Source organism: Pipistrellus kuhlii, unplaced genomic scaffold (assembly GCF_014108245.1).
Source record: "Pipistrellus kuhlii isolate mPipKuh1 unplaced genomic scaffold, mPipKuh1.p scaffold_m20_p_18, whole genome shotgun sequence".
In the NCBI taxonomy this organism is placed as follows: Eukaryota; Metazoa; Chordata; class Mammalia; order Chiroptera; family Vespertilionidae; genus Pipistrellus; species Pipistrellus kuhlii.
The window spans coordinates 18,309,880-18,335,883 of NW_023425493.1; the positions used below are offsets into that span (position 1 = coordinate 18,309,880).

General features: G+C 42.2%; 1 protein-coding gene across 4 annotated transcripts in view; it reads right to left on the reverse strand.

The window, feature by feature from the left end:
- The window catches only part of CEP350 (centrosomal protein 350), a 102,654-nt gene extending 94,180 nt beyond the window's left edge, over window positions 1-8,474 (reverse strand). For all 4 annotated transcript variants that reach the window (XM_045583170.1, XM_045583171.1, XM_036441967.2 and 1 more), the window contains exon 1: window positions 8,339-8,474. The gene's annotated coding sequence lies outside the window, so the exon portion shown is untranslated. The remainder of the gene's footprint in view (window positions 1-8,338) is intronic.
- Between the last annotated feature and the right edge of the window lie 17,530 nt (window positions 8,475-26,004).

Here is a 26,004-nt window from a genome sequence, read left to right on the forward strand (position 1 = left end):
TTGACTGGAATCAAACCTGAGACCCCTGAGTCTGCAGGCCGAGCCAAACCAGTCAGGTCACAGGTGAGATGTTTTAGCAAACTCCTTGGTCCCCCAGTGCAGCATCAGACTGTATTCTTTTATACTCTTGGAAAACCTTTTTCTCAATCTGACCCATCCCACCCATTCATTTAACAAATATTTGCTGAGAGCCAAGTATGAAGTAGAATAAATAGTGCCTAACAGTGGGGATATTAGCTGTTAAAAGAACAAACATGGGCCCATACTCAAGCAGTCTAAAAGCTTGCTTTGAAGTAGATATTCAACAGATATTACAAACTAGAGGCCCGGTGAATGAATTAGTGCATGGGTGGGGTCTGGCTGGCCCTCCCCCATCAGGGCCTATTGCACCGGGCTGGCCGGGGGGAGGGGCAGTGGGCAGTTGGCGGGCCAGCCCCAACCCCTGGTCAAACTCCTAGCCAAACTCCAAGTCGAGGGGACAATTTACATATTACCCTTTTATTATATAGAACTAGAGACCCAGTGCACAAAATTCATGCACTGGAGGGGGTTGTCCCTCAGCCCAGCATGTGCCCTCTCACAGTCTGGGAGCCCTGCGACAGATCGCCCCTGCAGAGGGAGGCCCTGACCACCCACTGCAGTGCTTTTGCTGGGTAGCCTGGGCCTTCCCTCTTTGGGGTGATCCATCACAGGACTCCACAATGAATGGCCCTAAAGAGATAGGCCCTGCCCACCTGGCTGGGGCTCCACAATGGATCACCCCCACAGAGGAAGGCCCCGCCCACCTGCTGCAGTGCTGCCAGGGGTAGCCTGAGCCTTCCTCTTTGGGGCGATCCAACCCCACAGAGGGAGCCCCCACCCACCCAACACAGCCCATCGGAGCCCCCCTGATTGATCACCCCACCGAAAAGTGGTCTCGGCATCCTGCGGGGCGATCATGGGGCAATGGCCAGGCCCCCAATCGCATCGCACCCGCTTGGCTGGCCTGGTGCCAGTGGGTGTCTTAGTGTGGTAGTCCGGACAGTCCTTTTGCTGTTTGGTCACTCCGTTGTTCAGCCATCAATTTGCATATTACACTTTTATTATTATATATGTAATGAAAATAATTTTTAAAAAATGCTAGTGCTATAGAAACATAATCAGAAGGAACTCATCTAATCTGTGAAGTAGAAAGGAAAAAATCATTTAATCTTAGACCTAAAGGATAAATAAAAAATTAAGCCCAGCTGGTGTGGCTCAGTGGCTGAGCACTGACCTAAGAACCAGGAGGTCACTGTTAAATTCCTGGTCAGGCACATGCCCGGGTTGCAGACTCGATCTCCAACAGGGGCTATGAGGGAGGCAGCCGATCAATGATTCTCTCTCATCATTGATGTTTCTATCTCTCTCTCCTTCTCTGAAATCAGTAAAAATATATGTTAAAAATTTTAACTAAGTGTAGGCAAGGAAGAGCTATCTGGAACAGCTCTGAGACAAAAAAGACATGACATCCTTTAAGACCCAGGTGGTGGGAGAGAGAAAATGGTGAAAGCTGGAGAAGGGAGGAAACAAGATCATGCAGGGTCTCTGACATGATTACATTTGTGTATTTAAAGGATCAAGTGTTGGCCATTCCTCTCATAAGCAGTGGCCATAGTTTTCAGAAACCAGTAACAAAATCTATATCATTCTATTGCACTCTGTGTCTTATTATACTAAAAGCTTCTTAAATTTCAGAAAACTGAAAAAATACTTTTATTATCCATTTAAGTGATTCAAGATTTTTTTTCTACTCTCCATTTTACAGTGAGTTTAACTGGCATCTGGTAGAGAAACAAGTTGTTTCATGTAAAAGTTGAAGCATAAATGAACAATACTGATTTGTTCAGATTAAAGTAAAATATCATGAGGATTAAAAAAGAAACTATATTTGACATGATTCTATTTGCATTATGTAAAATATAAATAAAGCACAAAATAATAATAAACTTCCCAAGTTAGCTAAGGATGACTCTAACTTGCCAACAGAAAATAAACACAATTTCACTAAAGCAATAATAAATGATATAGAGAACATGGTTAAAATGATAGAAAAAAAAAGTAGAAGGCCCTATAAATCAAATAAGGATGCAACTTCACAACACTACTTGACTGCTTATAGCAATCTAAAGCCAACTAAGAGTACATACTTCAAGTACCATCAAAATATTCACCTCATAAGTATAGAGGCTCACAGAAACTAATAGCCAATAAATTTAAAAGAATTTTACTGTCCCTCTTAGCATGCAGGCTGAGAGTTCATAAATAGGGAGAATGGGAAAAGAACAGAAAAAGCAACTCTTAGAGGCAAGGAGCCATAAGAATACTTCATCTGTTTCAAGATCTCCCCACCTTCACATTCTTTCAAGAAACATCAACCATTTTATTGTTCTCTTATGTATCTCTTTTCTTCTCCTCTCTTCAAGATTCCTCCTATCAACATTTATGCTTAAATCAAGTCTTCTTGCTTAAAACAAACAAAAAAAGTCCCTCAACCCAGCACCCTACTCTGCTACTGCTCTCTTTTTCCTTCACAAATTTCTTAAAAAAAAAAAAAAAAAAAAAAGACTATATATTCAATCAATAAAGTTCTCAGGACCCAGCTGTGGCTTATTCTTGGTGACTATACTTTTCAATCACCTTTCAAGCAAATCCAATGTGGTTGCCCAAAAATCTCTTCACTTCTAAATCTAATGGACATTTTCAAATAAAAAGCCCTAATCTGCCTGACATCTTGGCAGCATTCATCACAGCTGACCACTCTTGATTCACTATTCTCTTTGCTTCTATACACTAGACTCTGATTTCCCACCTCCAGTTCTCTTTCTCATTCTTCTTTGCTAGCCAGTCCTTCTCCATTAAATCTTAAAGTTCAATGAAGTGAGTTTGACTTTTGGGATTTTTTGTTGTTGTTGTTGTTTTTAATATATTTTATTTATTTTTTTACAGAGAGGAAGGAAGAGAAATAGAGAGCTAGAAACATCGATGAGAGAGAAACATCGACCAGCTGCTTCTTGCACACCCCCTACCAGGGATGTGCCTGCAACCAATGCACATGCCCTTGACTGGAATCGAACCCGGGACCTTTCAGTCCGCAGACCGCAGACCGACGCTCTACCGCTGAGCCAAACCGGTTTCAGCTGACTTTTGGGTTTTATCTAACACTATACCCTCTCCCTGGGTGACCTTATCCAGGCCAATGATTGCCTCTTACAGTGAGTCAAGAGTTCTAGAGGTTCCAAGCTTTCTAAGTTCACAAACTACATTTTTTGGTCTATGTATATGTCTGTTTTTACAAAATTGAATCATATTCCACAGTGTAGTGCAACTTATTTCCCCCCTCAATATTATATAATGAACATTCTTCCATGTCAATATGTAATAGTAAATGCAAACACTTATGTGGTTATTACTATGCTTACTTAGGGTTTAAATATTAACTTAATTAATTCTCAAAACAGACCTGTAGGAGAGAAGTATAATTATATCCCCTTTATAGATGATGTTAAGTAACTTGCTAATGGTCACTGCTAATAAATGATGCAGTTAGGATTTGAACCCAGAAAGTCTGCTACATGGTCCCTATGCTCCAGGATACACTCAGCTGTTTCTCAGGAGTAAATATAACCATCCCTCAAACTGTCACCCAGTGCACAGTACCTCACACCATAAATATACTATAATATTAACTAACCCCCTACCAAAGGGTATTTAGAACACCTTTTTTTTGTGTGTGTGTGTGGGGGGGAAGGGTGGCCCTTTCTTGTTATTTGTAAATATTAATGACATTAATTTGTAATAACGCTAAAACAAAAATCCTTATAGATTTGTTCTTCTGCTCTTGTATTAAAATTTCTGTAAGATAAACTCCTAAGAATGAAATAAGTTTTGCCCTAGCTAGTCTGGCTCAGTGATTAGAGCTGCAGGCCTCGGAATGAAGAGTCTCAGGTTCGATTCCAGTCAAGGGCATGTACCTTGGTTGCAAGCTCCATGCCCAACCTGGTTGGGGCACATGTGGAAGCAACCAATCAATGTGTCTCTCTCACACTGATACTTTTCTCTCTGACTCTCCCCTTTCCTTCCACTCCCTCTAAGAAACAAAATCAAAAAGAAAACAAACAGAAAAACCAATGGAAAAGATTCCTCTGAAGTGGATTAACAACAACAAAAGAGTGCACTATTAATTATAATTTTTTAAATATATTTTATTGATATTTTACAGAGAGGAAGGGAGAGAGATAGAGAGCTAGAAACGTCGATGAGAGAGAAACATCAACCAGCTGCCTCTTGCACACCCCCTACCAGGGATGTGCCTGCAACCAACGTACATGCCGTTGACCAGAATCGAACCTGGGACCTTTCAGTCAGCAGACCGACGCTCTACCGCTGAGCCAAACCGGTTTCGGCTATTAATTATAATTTTAATAGGTAATACTAAATGTCCTTCCAGAACATTGTCCCAGCTGTACCAGTTTATAGTCCCAATGACAGAGAGGGTTGTGATTCATATTTTAAGTTAGCAAGTGCTTTTGATTCCTAAAATGAGAGACCTGTTTTGAGTTTTTAACTAACACTGACGTAGAATAGTTTACCTGGTTGTTCATAATTATCCTCTCATTTGATAATTATCTAACACATTAAACAAATGTAGTTTACTTATGTACAGGGGAATTGGACTAGCTAGACTTTAAGATTGAAAACTCCCAATGCTGTAATTAAGAAGTGACTTAAAGTTATTACAAGCCTATAATTACAGTACTATTGTAACAGGTAGGGTCTTAAAGCATCTATATTCTTTAAATTACACTATTGCCAGAACAGCTAGGCAAATCATTAAAACGGTCAATAAAGTTCTCAGGACCCACCTGTGGCTTATTCTTGGTGACTTTTTAATCCCAGGCTGTCATTCCCCTTCTACCTAGCAAACTTCTATATATCTCTGGATTATATTCCTAGGAACTGAGGTGTGCTTAGGATCCATGTGGTTTTGGTTTTTGGCTTTTAAATATTATGTCAAGACCATTCTTTAGTCAATTTATTCAACCAATATTTACTATTTGCAACACTAGAAATTGATATGGGGTATAATTATATCCCCTTTATAGATGATGTTAAGTAACATGGGTACTATTTGCAAAACCAGAAATTGATATGAGGTAAAAGTCAAAAGGTAATTATTTTGGGAGTGCCCTTTAGTTCCTAGATAGGATGCTGCCCCAATTCGTGAGTTGTTTAAGTAACGCCATTTAGATCTTTTTTTTAAAAAAAGAATTATTTCATAACTTGCCCCACACTGCAAAAATAGCAATCACAAGTATAGATGGCCAGTTAATTTTTTAAATCATCAGTTGTCTCTACAACAAAATCACCAAGATGTTACTAGTTTTCAGTTATGCTACTGACCAGGTTGCTTTCATATTTCTTTTATATAACCAAGAATATAAATGATTTGAAGTACCTAAGATGACAGAACTATGAGTATCCAACAAAATGAGAAACAACAAATTAATTAAATTTCTTTTAGGAACATTGTTCAAGCAAAAAGTACATGTAGAAGTAAAGCAATACATTATCAGAATTCATGACTTTTTAATAATTAACAAAATGCTATAAAAATATTAATGTTTTTAGCCGAAGCTGGTTTGGCTCAGTGGTAGAGCGTCCGTCTGCGGACTGAAAGGTCCCAGGTTCGATTCCGGTCAAGGGCATGTGCCTTGGTTGCGGGCATATCCCCAGTGGGGGGTGTGCAGGAGGCAGCTGATCGATGATTCTCTCTCATCGATGTTTCTAACTCTCTATCTCTCTCCCTTCCTCTCTGTACAAAATCAATAAAAAATATTTAAAAATAAAAAAATAAAAATAATAAAAAAATAAAAAATAAAATATATATATATATTAATGTTTTTAAAGAACTGACAATCAGCAGCAGAAGGAGCAACTAGCAGGCCAAAAGTAAAATACATATTTTTTTAGATTAAAAAAAAACAAATGCCAGAAGTGTCTACATTAATATTCAATTAAAATAAAACGAATTCTAGAATGTTAGACTTACTGTGATCATTTCTCAACATGTACAAGTATTGAATCATTATATTGTATACCTGAAATATGTTATATGTCAATCATACCGCAATAAGAAATAATGTGAAAATAAAACTAATTCTAGATATCTGCAGAAATAAGAGCAGCATTCAAATAAATAAATGAATCTCATTGTGTGCCAATTCCACAACTGCAAAATAAGGATGATATTTACTGAACCTACTTCACAAAATTGCTATGAAAACTAAATAAAATGACACCAAAAAATAATGTCAGTTATTTTAGAGCAACTTCTGTTTTTTGTTCCCACTATAACTTAAAGCAATTTAGTAAATAATAAAATTGGTTAGAAAAGGACTTCATCTCCTTTCTTCTGTCCATGATAAGGCAGATGTGTTTAAAATGAGCAAAAAATTGGCAATCACCCCTAGCCGATTTCTGCCAGTGAACAGAGTGTCCACCTGGGGACTTAAGGGTCCCAGGTTCCATTCTGGTCAAGAGCACATGCCCAGGTTGTGGGCTCCATCCCCAGTTGGGAGTGAGCAGGAGGTAGCCGATCAATGATTCTCATCATTGATGTTTCTCTCTCTCTCTCCCTCTCCCTTCCTCTCTGAAATTAATAAAAAATATATATTTTTTTAAAAACTGGCAATCAGAAGCATTAGAAAAAATTTCAAAACTTCCTACTTCATAAATTGATTACCCCACAGGTTGTTCAAGTATTAATGCTCTTACATAACATTGCACACCAACACAACTTAGAGAATCAGAGAAATTTTTTCACATGTGTACAAAATTGTTTACATATACTTCAACTTATTATTAAAAAGTCCTGCTACTGCCGAAACCGGTTTGGCTCAGTGGATAGAGCGTCGGCCTGCGGACTGAAAGGTCCCGGGTTCGATTCCGGTCAAGGGCATGTACCTTGGTTGTAAGCACATCCCCAGTAAGGGGTGTGCAAGAGGCAGCTGATCGATGATTCTCTCTCATCGATGTTTCTAACTCTCTATTCCTCTCCCCTTCCTCTCTGTGACAAATCAATAAAATATATTTTAATAAATAAATAAATAGTCCTGCTACTGATTATGAAGAGATAAGATACATATGTATTTACCCACACATACAATGTATTCTAACCTGATATTTATTTTCTGACTAAAGTATCTTAAATTCAGTGCAATGACGGTTCACTGGTTGACTAATTTTATTACACTGGTGTGTCAACTTCGCACACCAAAACAATTACACTCCCGCCCCATGAGTCTGGGGCAACTTCTACCCCAGGCCCAACAACCGATCCTCCAAAGACACAATCTCATGTCATCAGTAGCACACTGCCTTATTTAAAAACAAAATTTTAAACCGAGACATGGTTTAAATGCAGAGCAGCTTTCAGTATTTTATCGTTGCTTCTACAAACCTTTCTCGGGTTGTCACTAGATCTAAGATACCCTTAAAATACAGGGCAGGAGGAGGTAGTTAACATGGCAACCTAACCATCAACGACTTTATCCAAATTCAAAACAAGGATCACCACCAAAACAAAATAATCTGGTGGAGTGCATGGATACTGACCACCGTTCCTGGCAACCTGTTCTCTCCTGTCTGAAGGACTTGTCGCTACACCACAGCCACCTAAACAATCTATTCCCGTGTGCAGCTTCCCATCTGAAACCCATATTTGTAACATTCGCGAAATGTGATTTAGCATAGTGGGCTACATTTAAAAAGGGGGGGGGGGGGAATGGCAACTTTCAAAGCGTAAACCTTTTTCTTTTCTTTTTTTAATGTCCCCTGAAATCATTAGTTAGTAAATCAGAAGATGACATGAAGCAGCTGCTGGACTGGAGCAGAGATCAAAGTTTTCCTTCGACTTGAGAAGGTTTATCCCCACCAGAAAGGAACAGAAACCAAGTCATCCTTGCCACGGGAACATGCTCCCCGGAATTCCCCCAAAATATGCCTGGTCCCCGAATGCAGAAGAGCCACTCCGGGGACCAAAGGGGAGCGGGATCTCACACCTTTGGCAGCAGAGGGGAGGGGCGGCGGGCACTGGCAGGTGAGGGCAGAAAGCCCGTCTCTCCCGCAGACACCGGTGGGGACTGGAGACCCAGGTCCAATCCAGGTCGGCAAAGCCTCAGGGACCCAGGGAGGTTCGCCGAGGGGCCCCCCGCGTCCCGACCCGCCTCTCTTGCCGCCGCCGCCACCGAGGACCGGGACCGAGGGCAAGAGGCAGAGGGAGCGTCCGCGGTCCCCACCAGGTCCGCCCGCAGCTCACCTGAGAGTGTCGCCTCCGCTCTCGGCTCCCACGGTGCATCCCGCGGGGCCTGGCGGAGGGTGCGGTGCGGCCGCCGCCCCGACCGGCCCCAGGGCTGCCCGGCCTGGCCTCCCCGCTCCGGGGACGCTCCGGGTGCCCGCCTCGCACCGGCTCCGCGGAGCCGCGGGGTCCGCAGAGAAGGAAGGAGAAGCGGAAAGGCTGCCTCCCCTCCCCCACGGCAAGCCAGCCCCTGAGCTGCGGCTTCTCTGCAGTCCCCTCCGACGCTGGTCCGGCCCCGCTGCCCCGCCCGGGAGTCACTTCGGCAGCGGCGGCCCAGTCGCCATTACGGCCCAGCAACTGACACGGAGGCGGAGCGGCGCCGGCAGCGGTGGCGGCGGCGGCGGCGGCGGCGGCGGCTGCGGCGGCGGCGCGAGGCAGGGCGGGAGCAGTCGGGGGCCCACGGCAAATCTCGCGAGAAACTCCCCGAGTCGTTTCCACAGGAATGCAGCCTGCGGTTGGCAGCCATGTTGAGCGTGGCCGAAAGTTGAGGGCGGCGTACAGCGAGGGGGGGGCCCCCCCACCCCCGCTCGAGGCCGCCATGTTTGGTGTGGCGCAGTCAGAGCCTTGCAGGACTCGGGAGGAGCCGAGGAAATCCGCTGCGGGGACTTCCCCCGCCCTCTTTCCTCCTCGGACTTGAGCTGGGCCTTCTGGCTGCGCATTTCACCCTGGGCCAAAAAAAAAGACAAGCCCGGGTGAGAGGGGGGCGAGGTGGACAAGGATGAACTCTTAAGTCTAGAAATGGCACCTTCTCAGAGTTTACGATGCTCCACCAATTGTGTAAATAAATCAGTTTCAGGGCGATCGCAGCTGTGCGGCGACGGCTGCAGGGATCCACGGCTGTCACCGGCCGTTTGATGCGCGAGGGTTACTATTCCGATCCGCATGCCCTCTGGCTTAAGACTCCAGAGCAAGCAAAACGGAGATTTCCTCCCGCTGGGAGCGGGCATTGATATGACTCTGCTCTGGGAAACTCTCTGTGATCAGCACATCTTCCAGCATCGTTATCCTCCGTTCCCAGTCTCCGCGCGGCGAATGCTATCGTCCTGTCAAGATTTGGCTTAAATGACAGCAGATCCGCTGCCGGGCACCTTCAGCAAGATGTTCCCCGCACACAAGCTCCCCACCCACCCCGTCCCTTCACCTTCTGAAGTCCACGTAGCTATTCGCCCAGAAACCGTTTTCTCGTTTTTAAGTATTTTGAGGGTTTTTTAAAAATAGATATATATTTTATTGATTTTTTTACAGAAAGGAAGAGAGAGGGATAGAGAGAAACATCGATGAGAGAGAAACATCAATCAGCTGTCTCCTGCACACCCCCACTGGGGATGTGCCCACAACCAATGTACATGCCCCCGACCAGAATTGAATCTGGGAACTTTCAGTCCGCAGGACGATGTTCTATCCACTGAGCCAAACCGGTTTCGGCTTGAGGTGTTTTGTTTTGTTTTGTTTTGTTTGTTTTTTAATTTTTATCTCTCTATACCCCAGTAGGGCCTAGCACAATAGGCAGGACATTGTTAGATGCTCAATAAATGCTTGTTGAGGAGATGGTATCAATGAAAGGGAGAGACTATAGCTGTGCCTGAATAAGGAGCTAGGAGGACATACACATTTGCAGCACTTTTCTAAAATAGGGACTGTGTCTCCAGGAAGCTATGCTGGAGGGAAGAACGGGAAATGTGGGTATCTCAGTGGTGCAAGAGGTAGTAAGAAAACATCATAAGAAAAGAGTATTTTAGGTTTTCCTGTGTTGTTTTTACAGAATTTATATAACCACGTTATTGAGTATTATAATCACTTTTTACAAAAATAAATGGGCTTTGAAAAGCTAAGTCATTGGTCCAATACTATACCATCAGTAAAAGGTAGATATAAAATTTGAAGTCTCCCTTACTCCAAAACCCATTTATACTTTTTCACCCACATACTACCTCCTGTGTAACAGAGAAAACACAAGTTCCTGTCACTACCTGGGGAGCAATTTACCCTCATATCAGCCTATGCACAATTTCCACCTCTTATACCTGGTCCCTGCCCTCTCTCTCACCTCCTAAATACTTAAAATACATCAACCTTCCCCAACCTATCCCTTCGGCTCAGTGGATAGAGTGTCGGCCTGCAGACTGAAGGGTCCCTGGTTCGATTCTGGTCAAGGGCATGTATTGTACCTTGGTTGCGGGCACATCCCCAGTGCGGGGGGTGGGGGTAAGGGGTGTGTGTGTGTGCGCGCAGGAGGCAACTGATTGAAGATTCTCATCGATGTTTCTAACTCTCTATTCCTTTCCCTCTCTGTAAAAAGTCAATAAAATATATATATATTTTTTTAAAAGACATCAAACTCTCTCCTTTTCAACAACCCATTAGTCTTATTTTTATACCCTACAGATTGGCTCTTGAGTATGTTAAATTTTGTCCTGTTTGCCCACAGTTTCATAAGAGCGATTAATCTCTAAAACAAGATTAGATGCTTCACGAGAAAAGTCTGTCACCTTCCCAGTAGTTTCTACAGCACATAGCAGGGGTTTAATATGGTTCCCCTTTTCTCCTACTTCTTGGTAGACACCAAGATTGGGTTTTTCTGCACTTTATAGTCTTTGTTGACCACTATGTCTTTGACTCTCAATTTTCTTTGTGTAACTGGATCTTAGCTCCAAACTTCAGACTAACCTGCCCAGTTTTCTATGGCCCACCTCTACATAGATACAGAAGTCATCGGCACTCGAGCTCCCAACTTAAGTTTATTGTTTTCCCTCTCCTTAATCTCACAAAGCTGGCTTCTCCTCCTGCCCTGCTTTTCTGTTAATGGCCATTACAGAAAACCCTTCTGAAAACTGAGAGGCTCAAAAGTTTAGAAATATATATTGTTCTCTATGCCTTGCTCCTACCCAATCAGTTTCTAAGTCTCTAAAATACCACGGACATGTATTTCTTATATCTACAGTAGTCCCCCCTCACCTCAGGGGGGATATGTTCCAACACCTTCAAGTGGATGCCTGAAACCATAGATAGCACCAAACTCTCTCTAGATATATGTTTTTTTTCTTATACATACATACATAAATACCTAAGATAAAGTTCAATTTGAAAATTAGGCACAGTAATAGATTACCAACAATAACTTATCATAAAAATAACAATTATAACAATAACATAAGGGCTACCTGAACACAAGCACTGCTATAACACAATGCCACAACAGTCTATCTGATAACCAAGACTGCTGCTAAGAGACGGACAGCATGGGTGCATGGGACAAAGGGGTGGCTCCTGTCCCCCACGGGATCGAAGGGGCCTGCGCAAGGTTTCATCATACTGCTTGAATGGTGTCCCATTTAAACCTTGTGAGTTGCTAATGCTGCAGTTTTTCCATTTAACGTTTTCAGAATGGGTGTGTCCATGGGCAACTAAAACATGAAAAGTGAAACCTTGGATAATGGGGTTGGGGGCCAGGGGAACTACTGTACTCCCCTTTTGTCCAGTTGCAGCACGGCCCTTCTTATTGAAGCTCTCATGCTTACTGCCCAGATGATTGCAGTTATCTTCCCAGAGTTCAGCTTGAGTTTTGTCCTTGCCCTCCTCTACCTGACAAGGTAAATAAAAATCCTTCACCCCAGTCATCAAGGCCCTTCTCACTATGGCACCAGCCTAACTTTCTGTCTCCCCGAAGTAATGGAGCACAAAAAATAAAATAAAGGGCAGAAAGGTGGTGTCAGGAAAAAGGAAGACTCCAAATTGTGGTTCTGCCACTTACTTGCCCTATGACCTCTCAAAACCTTCATTTTTTTGTCTATAAATCAAGGCCAATAATATCTATCCTGTAGAGTTGTCTTTAAAATTATGTGTCAAGAACGTGGCACATAAAAGAAATGAACAGTGGCTATTATTGCTTTCCTAATTGGATGTTACATTTGAGCCAGCCTGGATCTCAGACACGGCCTGCTCATTCCTGCCTCTAGGACTTCATTCCCTGTGCTGATCTACATGATCACTCTGGTTTTTCCATTCCTGCCACACTCTGGAAGTACCCACTCAAAAACTGCCTGCCACGGCAACAGTCCATGACTGCTCCTACTCTGCAGGTGCTCTTACACCCCAGAACTCCTCATGCTGTGGACTCTCTTGGAGCTGCATCTACAGTTGATGGCTCTGTGTTTACCTCCCATTTCCTGTCACATGAGAGTGTGAAAGCCTTTTGTCTCCTTCCGAGGGCAGGATAAGTATGAACTCTGGACCAAATAAAATAACTTTGATCCAGGTACTTAACCTCTTTGTGCCTCAATTTCCACATCTGTATAGCGGAGGTTACAACTGTACCCATTCCATAGGGCTTTGTGAGGGTTAAAAGAAACAACACCTGTAAAGGAAATAGCTTGGTACTTGGCACATAGTAGGTGCTCAGAAATGTTGATTATCGGTACTATTTTTTTTTTTTAAATAAACCGGATAGGCACCTTGCATAAACTAGGCACTCAGCTCAATATTTGTTTAGTTGAATTGAATGTTTGTTGAATTTAATTAAGCATTGGGAATAGCAACATGTTTTCTCTCCTGAGAATGTGAAATTTGTCATTGACCTCTAGACATAACAAATTGAGAAATGGAGTGATACCGCTGTCTTGACGTAATGATGTCACTCACTGTTTGAGGTTAGTTAAATAAAATTGTGTGTCAGGATTGGCTAAAGACATTTCTCTCGAAATGTCAAGCCTAAATGCCAAATCCGATCTGTAATCCTGCCTTTTCAATAATAAATTCAACTATTCAGATCACAAACCTAATAAAGTGTGCCATTCTAGCAAGTGATTTTAAAAACAAACACAGCTATAACCCAATTATTTAAAAATGCCAAATGCTCTGCACCACTAGCAATCAGTTACAAAATAAAACATTGATGAGAGCCCTGGCCAATGTGGCTCAGTTGGTTGGAGCATTGGCCCTGTACACATGATGATTACACATTTGATTCCCAGTCAGGGCACATGCAGAAGGCAACCGATAAATCTCTCTCTCTTTCTCTCCCTCTACCTCTTCCCTCTCCCTCTCCCTCTCTCTAAAACTAATAAAAAACATGCCCTCTCATGGGAATTTAAAAAATAATAAGAGACCATCTCATACCCACCAGATTGGCAAAAAATAAAAAATAAAATAAAATAAATTGGAAGGTCTGATAATACTACATATTGGCAAAGATGTGAAACAAGGGGAATTTTTTTCCCTGGTGTTTCTCATGACATTTGCATCTCAGGCCTGAGACCGTGACTCAACTCAGAAGAATTGCCTATGAGAGGGCACATGTTGAGGCCTGTTGCTGGTCAGAAATACGGAACATGGGATGTACCTTAAGTTCTTTGAAAATTCAGCCGTAGTCACAGGTAAAATACACCACTAAGGTAACAGGGTTTGTCTACCTCATCGAAAAAGAGGAACATGAGCCGGGACCGGTTTGGCTCAATGGATAGAGCGTCGGCTTGGGGACTGAAGGGTCTCGGGTTTGATTCCGGTCAAGGGCATGTACCTTAGTTGTGGGCATATCCCCGGTGGGGGGTGTGCAAGAGGCAGCTGATCGATGACTCTCTCTCATCAATGTTTCTGGCTCTCTATCTCTCTCCCTTCCTATCTGTACAAAATCAATAAAATATATTTTAAAAAAAGAAAAAAAAGAAAAAGAAAAAGAGGAACATGGGCTTTGAGCTCAGAATCTCACTCTTCTTAAATGTGAAAAGTTATCTGTCCATTGCAAAAAAAACCATAGTTTGGAAGAAAAGAAATTATATCTAAACAAGATCTATTAAAACAAAGCCCTTACTTAATTTACCCACAACGTCTCATTGAGTAAATATTAAAACAGATTGGTTCTGACATATTTCAAGGTAAAAGATTTATCCCTATCTCAGAAAGTCAAGATACCACTCTTAAGAAAGAGATCAGAGATTTTCAATGTACGTTGCACCTAAATGAGTTTAGCAAGAAACAAGCTCAAAGAAGCACAAACTCATTTTGGGTGGTCTGGAAATGTATTTTCTAACCTTAAAAAGGACTTTAAAATTCCTACTCCAAATAACCTATAAACACAACTATTTTTGTCTTTGTGCAAACCAGGTGCTGAGAATGGAATGTTTGTGATAAAATTCTTCAGGGTTTATCAGGGCTGGTAACTTTCATACCAGGGCAGGGCATTGTTGATCCAGCCACATTTGATTCCAAACTGTCTACTCACAGCAACTTGCCCTATGAGTCTAGAACAAAAAATATAACATGGATGGGCCTAATGTTAGCAGGGATGCTGGCTAGGGTATATATTACATAAAATATAAATTACATTTTATAATGTGTAAAGTTGACATGAAAAGGACAAACATGCTCTCACCAAGGGTATGTGAGACCTTTTTGAGTCCAAAGCAAAAACATAAATCTGTTTAACAGTGTCATGCATTTAGCTCTAACAGTTAATAAAAATTCATTCAATAGATGGATGGGTAGACAGATGGATTCATCCCATCAATGAATTAGACCAGGAGAATTAGCTGGGAATTTAAGGCAGGACAAAATCCATTTCTTACACACTTTTTGTTCAGTTCAAAGTAGCTTTTAGGGGATTAAATTACCTGGAAAATTGTTTCAAATCCACATCTCACTTTTGATAGTTAATCCCTTCCTTAAAATGAGTACTGACGTGCTTTGGAATAAAGCCAGGCAATGGGGGTAGAGCGTTTCTTCCTTCTCCTTTCTGGTAAGGTCAAAAGTAAACCAGGATTTAGCACAAACCTGAGGCTGAGTTTTGTGTGTGTGTGTGTGTGTGTGTGTGTGTTTTAATAGAGACTTAGAATAACAGATTCATTTATTGTAGCAATTATGAGACATTGGAAACAATGGGTACATCTTAACACCATTGTCTAATAAAAGCATTGGTGAGTGTAAAAAACAACTTGCTTAACTAAAGGATTTGTATGCATGCATATTAGCATAACCAATGAACACAGACTCTGGGAAGGTGGGGGCTTGCTCCAGGTGGGAATGGCTGGGGGAGTGTCAATTGGAGAAAAAGGAGACACATGTAAAACTTTAGACAATAAAAAACACATAAAAACAACTTGCTTAGCCGAAACCGGTTTGGCTCAATGGATAGAGCATCGGCTTGGGGACTGAAGGGTCCCGGGTTCAATTCCGGTCAAGAGCATGTACCTTGGTTGTGGGCATATACCCAGTAGGGGGTGTGCAAGAGGGCAGCTGATCAATGACTCTCATCAATGTTTCTAACTCTCTATCTCTCTCCCTTCCTCGCTGTAAAAAATCAATAAAATATATTTATTAAAAAAAAACCAACTTGCTTAAATGATATCTACAGCCTGATGTTCATGTACATAAACACCAAAATAATTCTATACATGTTCTGTGGATGCATGTATGTAACAATATGTAAAAATGATAAATGCTGGTATTAGGGGGCAGATCTGGATTAAGGCAAGGCTGCCTTCTGATCATTTTATTACTAGGATTTGCTTCCTATCTTTTGAGGTTTCCTCAACAAGACTTATTAATGAGACAACCAATGTGTTTAAATCCGAGTGCTAACCATTTCTCCAAAATTAAGTTTTATGCTTATTAAGAACAAAAATGCTTCTTAGATGTGTGATTTTCACATGTTGTGAAGCTTTAAGAGTGATATTTCCCTATATTCAATCTCCATGGACCTTCAGAGGTCAGTTTCTTTTCCTGGGGAGCAACTTCTTTTCCTTGACATTTTCCCTATTGGCGTTCCTTTTAAAAAGCTTAGCTTAACAGACATGATCCCTTTACTCTCTCTATACAGGCAATCCCTTTTTCTTAAAGAGCATTTCTCTTTAGCGTCTCTGTTCTGGGGATGCTTTGTAGGCTAGTCATAGAAAGGGAACATGCAGTAAAACATAGCAAGACAGCTGCAAGGAAGAACAAACTGCAGAATATAAGTCAGAACGAGGTTATCTTTTTTTTTTTTTTTTTTTTTTTTTTTTGCGAGGGGCGAACCAGCTTGTGGACAGGCGGTGGAAAGTTTTAAGGCCTTGACAGGAGACTTTCTGTGGCCCTTCCCAAAATAGAAAAAGGCAGCTGGGTACCCGGGCTGGAAGAAGACCCAGGGGTTTTAATGAGGCTTATCAACTACCAAAACTCTCCTGCGTGCTCCCCACCTGTTGAACAAGAAATGGGAACGTATGGGTATTTGGTTACCCATCCTACTGCATTAGCAGAAGGCCCACAAGATATTACAAGGGGGCAGAAGCAGAAAAACCGACAAGCGGGAATAAGAGTGTCGGTGAAGACGTAGCTGGCTTTGGAAATGAAAGGGATTGCATTATCACGCAAGAATTGAAAAATTTGGCAGAGCAAGCATATACTGTCCTAAGATATGCTGATAATTATTTTACATCTATATGTGATTGTATTATAACCCATACACATGCACTTCATGTAACTAATATATTATATAACATTTATATCACTCTCTATAATCTCTGATAACCTCAGTTATTCAGACACATTGTTTGCTTTAATTCTCACCGAAGCCTGTGCTGTGTTACCACCATCCCTCTTTCACAGATGAGGAGGCCGATGCTGAGGAAGGTGAGGGGACTTGGTGTCAGTCACAAGGTTAGACGGTGGTAGAGCTGGAACCAGAACCTCATCTTCTGAACCCAGAATGGGTGCCCGTCCCACTACACTGCTGGCTGCTCAAAGCAAGCAGAGGCTCTTGAGAAAGAACACTGGAGCCCTAACCGGTTTGGCTCAATGGATAGAGCGTCGGCCTGCGGACTGAAAGGTCCCAGGTTTGATTCCAGTCAAGGGCATGTACCTTGGTTGCGGGCACATCCCCAGTAGGAGGTGTGCAGGAGGCAGCTGATCGATATTGCTAACTCTCTATCCCTCTCCCTTCCTCTCTGTTAAAAATCAATAATTTATTTAAAAAAAGGAAAAAGAAAAAGAAAAAGAGCACCAGAGGGTGGATTTCTGTGCTTTGGCCAAACACAGAAGTTATGAGTGCCTAACTGAGAAATAGTGCTCTTTGTTGAGTTCACGATTCCTCTCTTTCCCCCAACTCTCTCGTCACCTTTGAACCAGAGCACACAGGTGATAAAGGATGTGCAGGTTGGGGCAAAAGCAGGTGTACGGTTGTGAGTATGAGAAACATGAAGTTTATTCTTGTATTATTATTCATTGTATTATTTTCCATCTGAACAACTGTAAACTTACTTTTGCCCTACTATATATATGTGTGTGTGTGTGTGTGTGTGTAGCTGCATGTGTATATGTATATGTATATATGTATATACATATGCAGCTATACACATCAATGGATATTTAGATGTAGGTCTTTGCCCTAAATTAACTCATCTCCTGTCAGTCACTTTAACCCTGAGCTCAGGTCAAAATGAAAGAGAAATGTATTAATCCTTCATTTTGAAATGTAGTTAGAGCTTACATGCAGTTAACATAAAACTTTATGCGATCATAATTTACTTTTAGCATAAGTATATGATGTTTGTCTCATGAAATTATATTTGTGGCTTTCATCAGGAGTGGTGATGTCAACTTTGCACCACAAAGTATGGGTTCACGCAGCAGAGTATAAAAGATTTTCAGGAGCCCGGCCGGCGTGGCTCAGTGGTTGAGGATCAATCTATGAACTAGGAGTTAATTTCAGAGAGGAAGGGAAAGGGAGAGAGAGAAACAGCAATGATGAGAATCATTGATTGGCTGGCTCCTGCATGCCCCCTACTGGGGATCAAGCCCACAACCCCGGGCAGGTGCCCTTGACCAGAATCAAACCCGATGCTCCACAGGCCGGTGCTCTAACCACTGAGCAAAACTGGCTAGGGCTCACCATGGATGTTTCTATCTCTCTCTCCCTTCCTCTCTAGAATCAATAAAAAAATATATTAAAATAAAATATTTATAGGAGCTTGGAGAGGACTACAGGCAGAGAACAACATTCTTGAAAGGGCAACCGCCGTGAACCACCCCTTCTTCCCACAGTATGTCCCCAAAGACATTACAGAATTTTCAGGGACAGTTTTGAGCTGAGTGGGGATAGAAAGTATAGAATAAGTAATTCCTAGGCCTCTCCTGTTCATGGCCCACCCTCCCAAAAATAATGTCTCCCACACCTGCACAATAACCAGCAGGACGCTGGCTATCAAATGATGTCCTTTCACCATGGTTCTGCATGAGACACCTAACATGGATCCTGCTCAATAACCTAACCCTAATGTGGATATAGAACCCTAATGTGAATCTGGGAGAATTTATGTTTTAATCATCTCTTAATTTCTCCCACAAAAAAAGCAACATGACTTACCCTTGAAAGCCTTTTTCACCAAACTGTTTACAGGAGATAATTCATTTTTAAAAGTACATTCACTACACATTTACAGCAAGAAAAGTGCCTTTTGGTATCTGGAGAGTTGACCTAGTGATAGGAACAACAAAGTAGATTCAATTCCTGAAATAATTTCCTGGTTCCATCACCAACTTGTTGTGCTTACTTAAGCAAGGTACTTCGTCTCTTGAGTATGCTAGTTTCCCCGCCTATGAAATGAGGTTAACACTGTTTGCTATGAGATAATGTCAGCAAAGTGCGTGGAACGCCTCCGAGGAAAGGCGCCATGGGTATCTCACTATCTGAAGCGTGACCTCATCCTGTCTGGACGTGGACTTCACCAGGCTCGCTGATACCCCAGCACCGGCCTTCCAAACTTTTCCTGTTTAACTTGCTTTTCACTTTATTCATTTCACTTTATTCTCTTTGTGTATTTGCACTTCATTGTACTGTTTGCATTGTTTTGAGGAGAGGTGGTGCTTTGAAGAAACCATGAGACCACACTGTAATGCGTTTTCTGCTTTTTTGTTTGTTAGTTCGTTTTAAATGCATATGCTTATATTTAAGATTTGCAACAAACACAAAAAGCACTTGGATAACCTTGTAATTATAGCTGGGAGAGTTATTTTAGCTTTCTTCCTTGAGTTATTTACATTTTAAATTGGAATTAAAAGATAATTTTCAGCATGCCTGTATATCTTTATATTCCTTTGTGGAAGACTTTGAGGCAGATGTTGAAACTGCTGTCAATTTTAACGTGTGTGCCCCTTTTCTAGAGGAACAAGAGGACAGGATACAAGGGGTCAAATGATTATTTGCTGAGGACTAAATCTGAGCTTAACCTCTAGTCCAGCCACCTAATACGTATTGATCTCCTCTGGCAAAATGGCAAAGGTCAAAGGGCTACTTGAGAAACAACCAGATGACTCAGAAAGAAGAACTGCTGACTCAGTAACAAGACTCACGGGTGAAGTCAGAGGTAGGAAGTCAGCTGCATTTCCTGAACACGAAGTGCTTCAGGCCTGTGTCTGTCAACCTTCTTATCTGAGGCTAATAAGAATGTTTCAGAGGAGCCGACTTGGTCTTTGAAATCTATCAATTAATCTCAGAAAATCTAATTCTTGGCACTATTTCCAAAGGAAAAGATTTCATCAGGATCTGCCCACTAAGATGTTATATTTCAAGTGGCAAGTGTTACACCATCCAAACCCAGCTTGAGTCATCTGTTGAACAATGGACAGATTATGTCCTTCTCAAAGAGATAAACTTGCATAAGAGACAGCAAGCAAAATACCAGGGGCTTTACAATGTTTCTCTTATATCCATTATGTATGGTTTATAAGGTATGGTTTAATATCACTGTTGCTCCTTAAGAAATAGATTTTATGATGAGATAGAATATAGCATGATGGTTCAGAATGTAGGCTCTGGCGTCAAGAGGAGAGTTCAAATCCCGTCTCCACCAGTTACTAACAGTACAGCTTTGTGCCTTTGTTTCCTCATCTATAATGGGGAGATAGGAATAGTATCTACTTCAAAGGATTATGGAAATTAAACGAGAAACCGTGTGTACAGGGCCCATGATGGTGTCTGGCACATAGTAAGTGTTCAATAAATGTTAGCTTAGACTCTACTAGGCTTGGTGTGACACAGGTTGGAGCCTCTGAAAAGCTGATTGTGAGACAAACTTTCATGTGCAGGATATTTACTAGGGAGCACCCTTGGAAAGGAAGAAAAGGAACAGAATGAGGGAGAAGTCACACTGTACTGGCCTCAGCCACCCCCATAGAGAAGCTTATATGCAAATGGCCCATCTGAGTTACACTGTGTCGGACTGAGAAGACTGAGCCTTTATATGGCCTCCATAGTCACTGCTTGTGCTCGTGTGCTCTGCTCTCCCCCTCGATGGACATGTCCTTGGGCAAAGAGGCTCTCTGCAGCTGAGGCAATCCAGGAAGCGACTGACAGTGCAGACTGTCCCGGGACTGCATGCCCAGCAGCGGTGTGATAAAGTCTTCCTTATGAGGCATCTAGGTGGCCCACCTTCCTTATTCAACACAGGGTGGTCTGTGCAGCATTTGGAAAATAATGTGAACACATTACCGGTTCTTGAACAAGAGTGAGGTCTTTGAGGATAAGAGCAGGACAGTCAAGCCATGGGAACAGAAGAAAGAACTAGATATGGATGATGGAACGTTTTTCTTGTTCTTTTGAATTCCCCAGATTTTTGGAGGGGTTGGATTCTAATTCCTGGAAGCCCTTTGCTGAATGAACATTGTTGATGGGCTGGGGTTTGTAATGGAGATGTAACCTGGGAGAAAGCCCTCCTATTCTGCATATTCCCTCCCCTAGGAGGGTGGGAATAGAAGCCAGCCACAGCCCATGCCATTCTGAAGGGCTAGGAAAATCATTGTTAAGATTTTTTTTAGCTAACATGGTAACTGGTTATGGCTAACATTGGATCTTTGATGTCCTTGGCGCTGAGTGTCCTTCATGTATTTCCTGACTTGATCCTCACAACACTCTAATAGTCACCATGATTTCTCCCGCTGTAGAGAAGAGGAAACTAAAAGAAGGGAGGTCATATGCCAGTGTCATTCAGTGAGAAAGGTGTGGAGCTGGGACTGGGACGCAGGCAGGCAGAAGCCAGGTTGTAGGGCGGGTGCTCTTCACCATCCTTTCCCCTCCGTCTCTGTGCAATTGCCAGCGCTTCTGATGCAAACGGACTCTATTCCAGGAATTCCAAGAGGTGTCGTTTTGCATCAAGACAGAGAGAGGGCAAAAAACAGAGGCTGCGTGGTATGCAGGGAAAGGTGACACCCAGGTTGCCTGTTGTTATTTTGAAAAAGATGAACCGTGAGACAACACTGAAGGCCTTTAGTTATAAAAGCAGGATGCCAGTGTGGGCAAGCATGAGTCAACAGGGAGGATGTGTGATACCTGTCTCACCCCACTTGAACTTCTTCAGACCCTTGGTACATGCAATCCTGGATTCCACAATGCTGAGCAAGAAGGAAACAGAGAAAAGGGCAGAAAGGAGAGCCACAAATGAGAACCCACAGGTTGGAAAAGTACTCAACTATACAGAGTCCAAACAAACTGGGGGGAGAGGGGGATTCCGTACATTGGGTTCCAGAGACTATATATACGGTGATCCCAATAGATGTTTTTTTTTTTAAAATATATTTTTATTGATTTTTTACAGAGAGGAAGGGAAAGAGATAGAGAGCCAGAAATGTCGATGAGAGAGAAACACCGACCAGCTGCCTCTTGCACACCCCCTACCGGGGATGTGCCCGCAACCAACATACATGCCCCTGACCGGAATCGAACCTAGGACCTTTCATTCCGCAGACTGACGCTCTACCACTGAGCCAAACCGGTTTCGGCCTAATAGATGTTTTAAAGCCAATTGCCCGAGTTCACTTCGCTGCTTCACCACTTGCTACTTGGGTATTTAACTTTTTAAAATTGATTTTTAGGAAGGGAGAGAGAGAAACATCGATCAACTCTCTCCTGCACATGCCCCGACCTGGGATTGAACCTGCAACCTGGGTATGTGCCTGGACCAAGAATCGAATGGCCACCTTTTGGTGCATGCGACACTGCTCCAACCACCTGAGCCAGACCGGCCAGCACACTACTTGGATGTTCTGCTTTCTACACTTCAGTCTCCTGTCTATTAAACTGGATAACAATACCACTTCACAGGGTTATTGTGAGAATTGGGTTAACTAGTGCATAGAAAGCACTTGGAACAGCTTTAATAAGCCCTTGGTAAATAGCTAAAAAGGGTGAAGGCAACATAATACATATTCAGATATAAAGGTCTTTACATAGCTCTGTTCCATCTTTGTTGTACAAAATATGAGGAAGTCCATTTAAACTGAGATTGAGAATAGATTTGTAAAAAATGCTTGCCCATCAAGAAGTGCACATACAAAAAAAAAAAAAAAAAAAAGTGCACATACTTACCGGGGTGAGTGTTCTCTGTAGAGGGCGGTAAGGCATGGAGCACGTTCTCTTCTTGAGTTAGCCTATGAATGATGCTAAACGGGGGAAAACGCTGAAACATTAGGGTTGAATCAGGGCTACATGATCACCTACCTTGCCCAAGAAACGGACTGCAAACTAAAGAAAGCTCAGTGCTCTGTTGAAGATCTTACAACAAGTAGTAGCCATTATCTATTAAAAACAGTACCCGAAGTTTTGGTAACTGTTTCCATTTTCAGCACAGGAAGCACTGAAGCAATGGCAAGAAATCAGAACACATTTGTCGCAGAGATACAGACTTGTCTAGATTGAGCCATGACCAGGACCCAGATTTAAAAGCTTTCATATTATTTCCATTACCTTTGACTTCAAGAAAATGAATTAACAGTATGACATCACATCATGTAGAGGTGGTATATACTTGAAGATGTATTTACATCTTCAAGTTGCCCCTTAACCATCTCTGCTTATTCTTTGGTCTGACCCCTCAGCAGACTGCCATTCCCACTCCTGGACCGCGTGAAAGGGGTGATCTAGGCAAACGGGTTTAACCATGTGTTAACCAGGGACATTCCAATCAGATTCACCCCTTGGTGTTTTTAAGTCACAAAGGGGAAGTGGCTAAGGCTCAGTGAACCGGAAGTAGAGAGGCAGAGGGAATGGCGGCTGAGGCTCCATCCAGAACAGCCTCCCCGGTTCCTGTATTTTCCCGTCGTGCCGTCTGAGATGTACATCCTTAAACGCCCTCTCACGCCTCCTCCTTTTCTCTTCTGCTGGTTAAACAGAATTTTTGTTTATAATCAAACAATGCCTGGCTAAATACATGACTGTTTCTACTTTGAACGCTAAAAGTCAACATCAAGACATCATGATTATCACTGTATATGTAATGATCACATGCCTGCTCTCGGAGGCATAAGGCAGTGGAGAGTGTGCTAACTGCTGTGTCAGTGGTGATTCAGGATGAATAAGAGCACAGAGACAAGGCAGCTAGACCAGTATTTGGGGGAAGGTTTCAGTGAAGCTGTCTTAAAAAAACACCAAGGCCTTAAGAAACAAATATGAATGAGCAGAGCATGGAATTGGGGAAAGGGAGAGGGCAGGAAATGAAGCATTCCAGAAGGTTCCAGCATGTGCAGAAGGGACGAGTACAATGTATAGATTGTGAAAGGTTATTCCTTGTTTATGCTCAGGTGACAGGCTGTGTTTTTCCTACCGCCCAGAAGAGTCCACAAGAATGCCAGGAAGCCTCTGAAGCTAGGCCAGAGAGAGAGAGGTATTCAAATTCAATAGCAGTTTCCTCTTTTGACAGCCAATGGCAGCTTGCTGGATTTGGTCCCCAGACTCGGGACTGATGTCTTCATTCCAGGTGGCTAATGCCAGTAGAATCGTCATCCCGTAAGATTTTGCCTTGATAGGGACACTATGGCAGAACAGTCCATTACTTTACACCTTCAGCAAGAAATACTTCCTTACATTGCCAGCGTAAAGATATGATTACTTTCCAAAGATGTAAGATTGCAGGGAAACCGGGGTTTGTCTTTAACTTAGAAAGGAACTATATAAACCCTTCTGTTATACTTCTCACAGAATGAAAATCAAGATTTTTTTTTTTAATTTTTTTATTTAAAAAACTTTAGCTGAAACAGGTTTGGCTCATTGGATAGAGCGTCGGCCTGCGGACTGAAGGGTTCCAGGTTCGATTCCATTCAAGGGCATGTACCTTGGTTGTGGGCACATCCCAGTAGGGGGTGTGCAGGAGGCAACTGGTCTGTTTCTCTCTCATCGATGTTTCTGGCTCTCTGTCTCTCTCCTTTCCTCTCTGTAAAAAAAAAAAAAAAAAAAAAAAAAAAAGCAATTTTATATATATAAATATATATATATATATATATATATATATAGTAAAATAAATAAGTAGATAAATAACTTTATTTTTCTTCTCCAGATAGGAAGCCTGAAAAATTTATTATGCTTTATCAGGAAAATACAGGGCCTTTTCCAAAAGGCCTCGTATTTCAACTCTATGGGGCAGAAACTGCTATTGGACAGACTGAACCAAGCCAAGGGGCAGACCTGATACTAACCAATCTACTTTCTGACCAGCGGCACACGGTCCCTGACAGCCTCCATTCTCCGGATCCTATGTCTGTTCAGCCATGTGAGCATGGCATTTAGGAGAAATGTGCACATCGCTTCCATCACTCCCCACTCCTGGATCTCTCTCGGTCCACTCAAAGTCTGTTTCCTGCAGAAATTAAACCATACTCTACTACCAGTAAACCCCAGAGGTCAGGAGGCCAAAGGTTCTCGATGTCCACCCGGGGTTCCTTTGGAGGCCCAGCAACGACCCTTTCCTTCAAGATCCATTCTGTACCTTCGGATCACGCTAGTCACACACAGTAATAGCCCGGAGTTCCCGAGGCGGGATGACATGGGGTGAGGTGGGCCCATGGGATCAAGCCTGCTAGAGGGAAGGTAAGGAGGATGCAAAAAGATGAAGATCAAATTTACTTCAGGTCTTTGTTTTTAGAATTGGAGGTTTAGAAAACTTCCTGAAATAGAAGGAAGTCATTAAAAAAGAAGCAAATTAAGTTTCTAGACATTTCTATGATACAGTACTGTACTACAGTTTTCCCTGGACCAATTTGTCACCCAATGTCACAATGTGACTCATTTCTAGACACCCTAATGCCCACTTTCAAGCTGACAACATTAAAATTTCCCTTGCAAAAGGATTATAACAACATAAACAGAAAATACAATGTTTTAGGCAGCAATGATCGGAAATACAGCTGTTCTTGAGCATACCTTCCCAAAAGGGCAAAACTTGGAACTTTGGGGAGCAAAAAATATTACTCTTCATCTGTATAAAGCCCAAAACTGTATACGGCCTAAACAGATGCCCAGAATCAGAGTATGTGTGGTATTAAAATTTCTTGGGGATAGACAATTAGAAAAAAATACATCTAGAAAGGCTCTTTAGTGAGGAGAGAATGAAAAATTTGAGAAACACTGCTACCGATTCTTCTGTCAAATCAGGAATACCTATATTGATTTCACTCTAGTGATAATTCAAAATCCCAAGATAAAACAGAAAATCATGGAGATTCTACTTCTATTGCAACCTATGTACTCCTGACTGGATCTAATTTGTGGCCTTTGTTTCTCCCAGCAGAAGTCACTCACATTGTTCAAGTGTAAAGAAAACCCTAGGATTAGTAATAAAAAATTTAAAAAAAGTTGATGAATCATTAAGTTTACAACACATACAAAGAGTACAAAC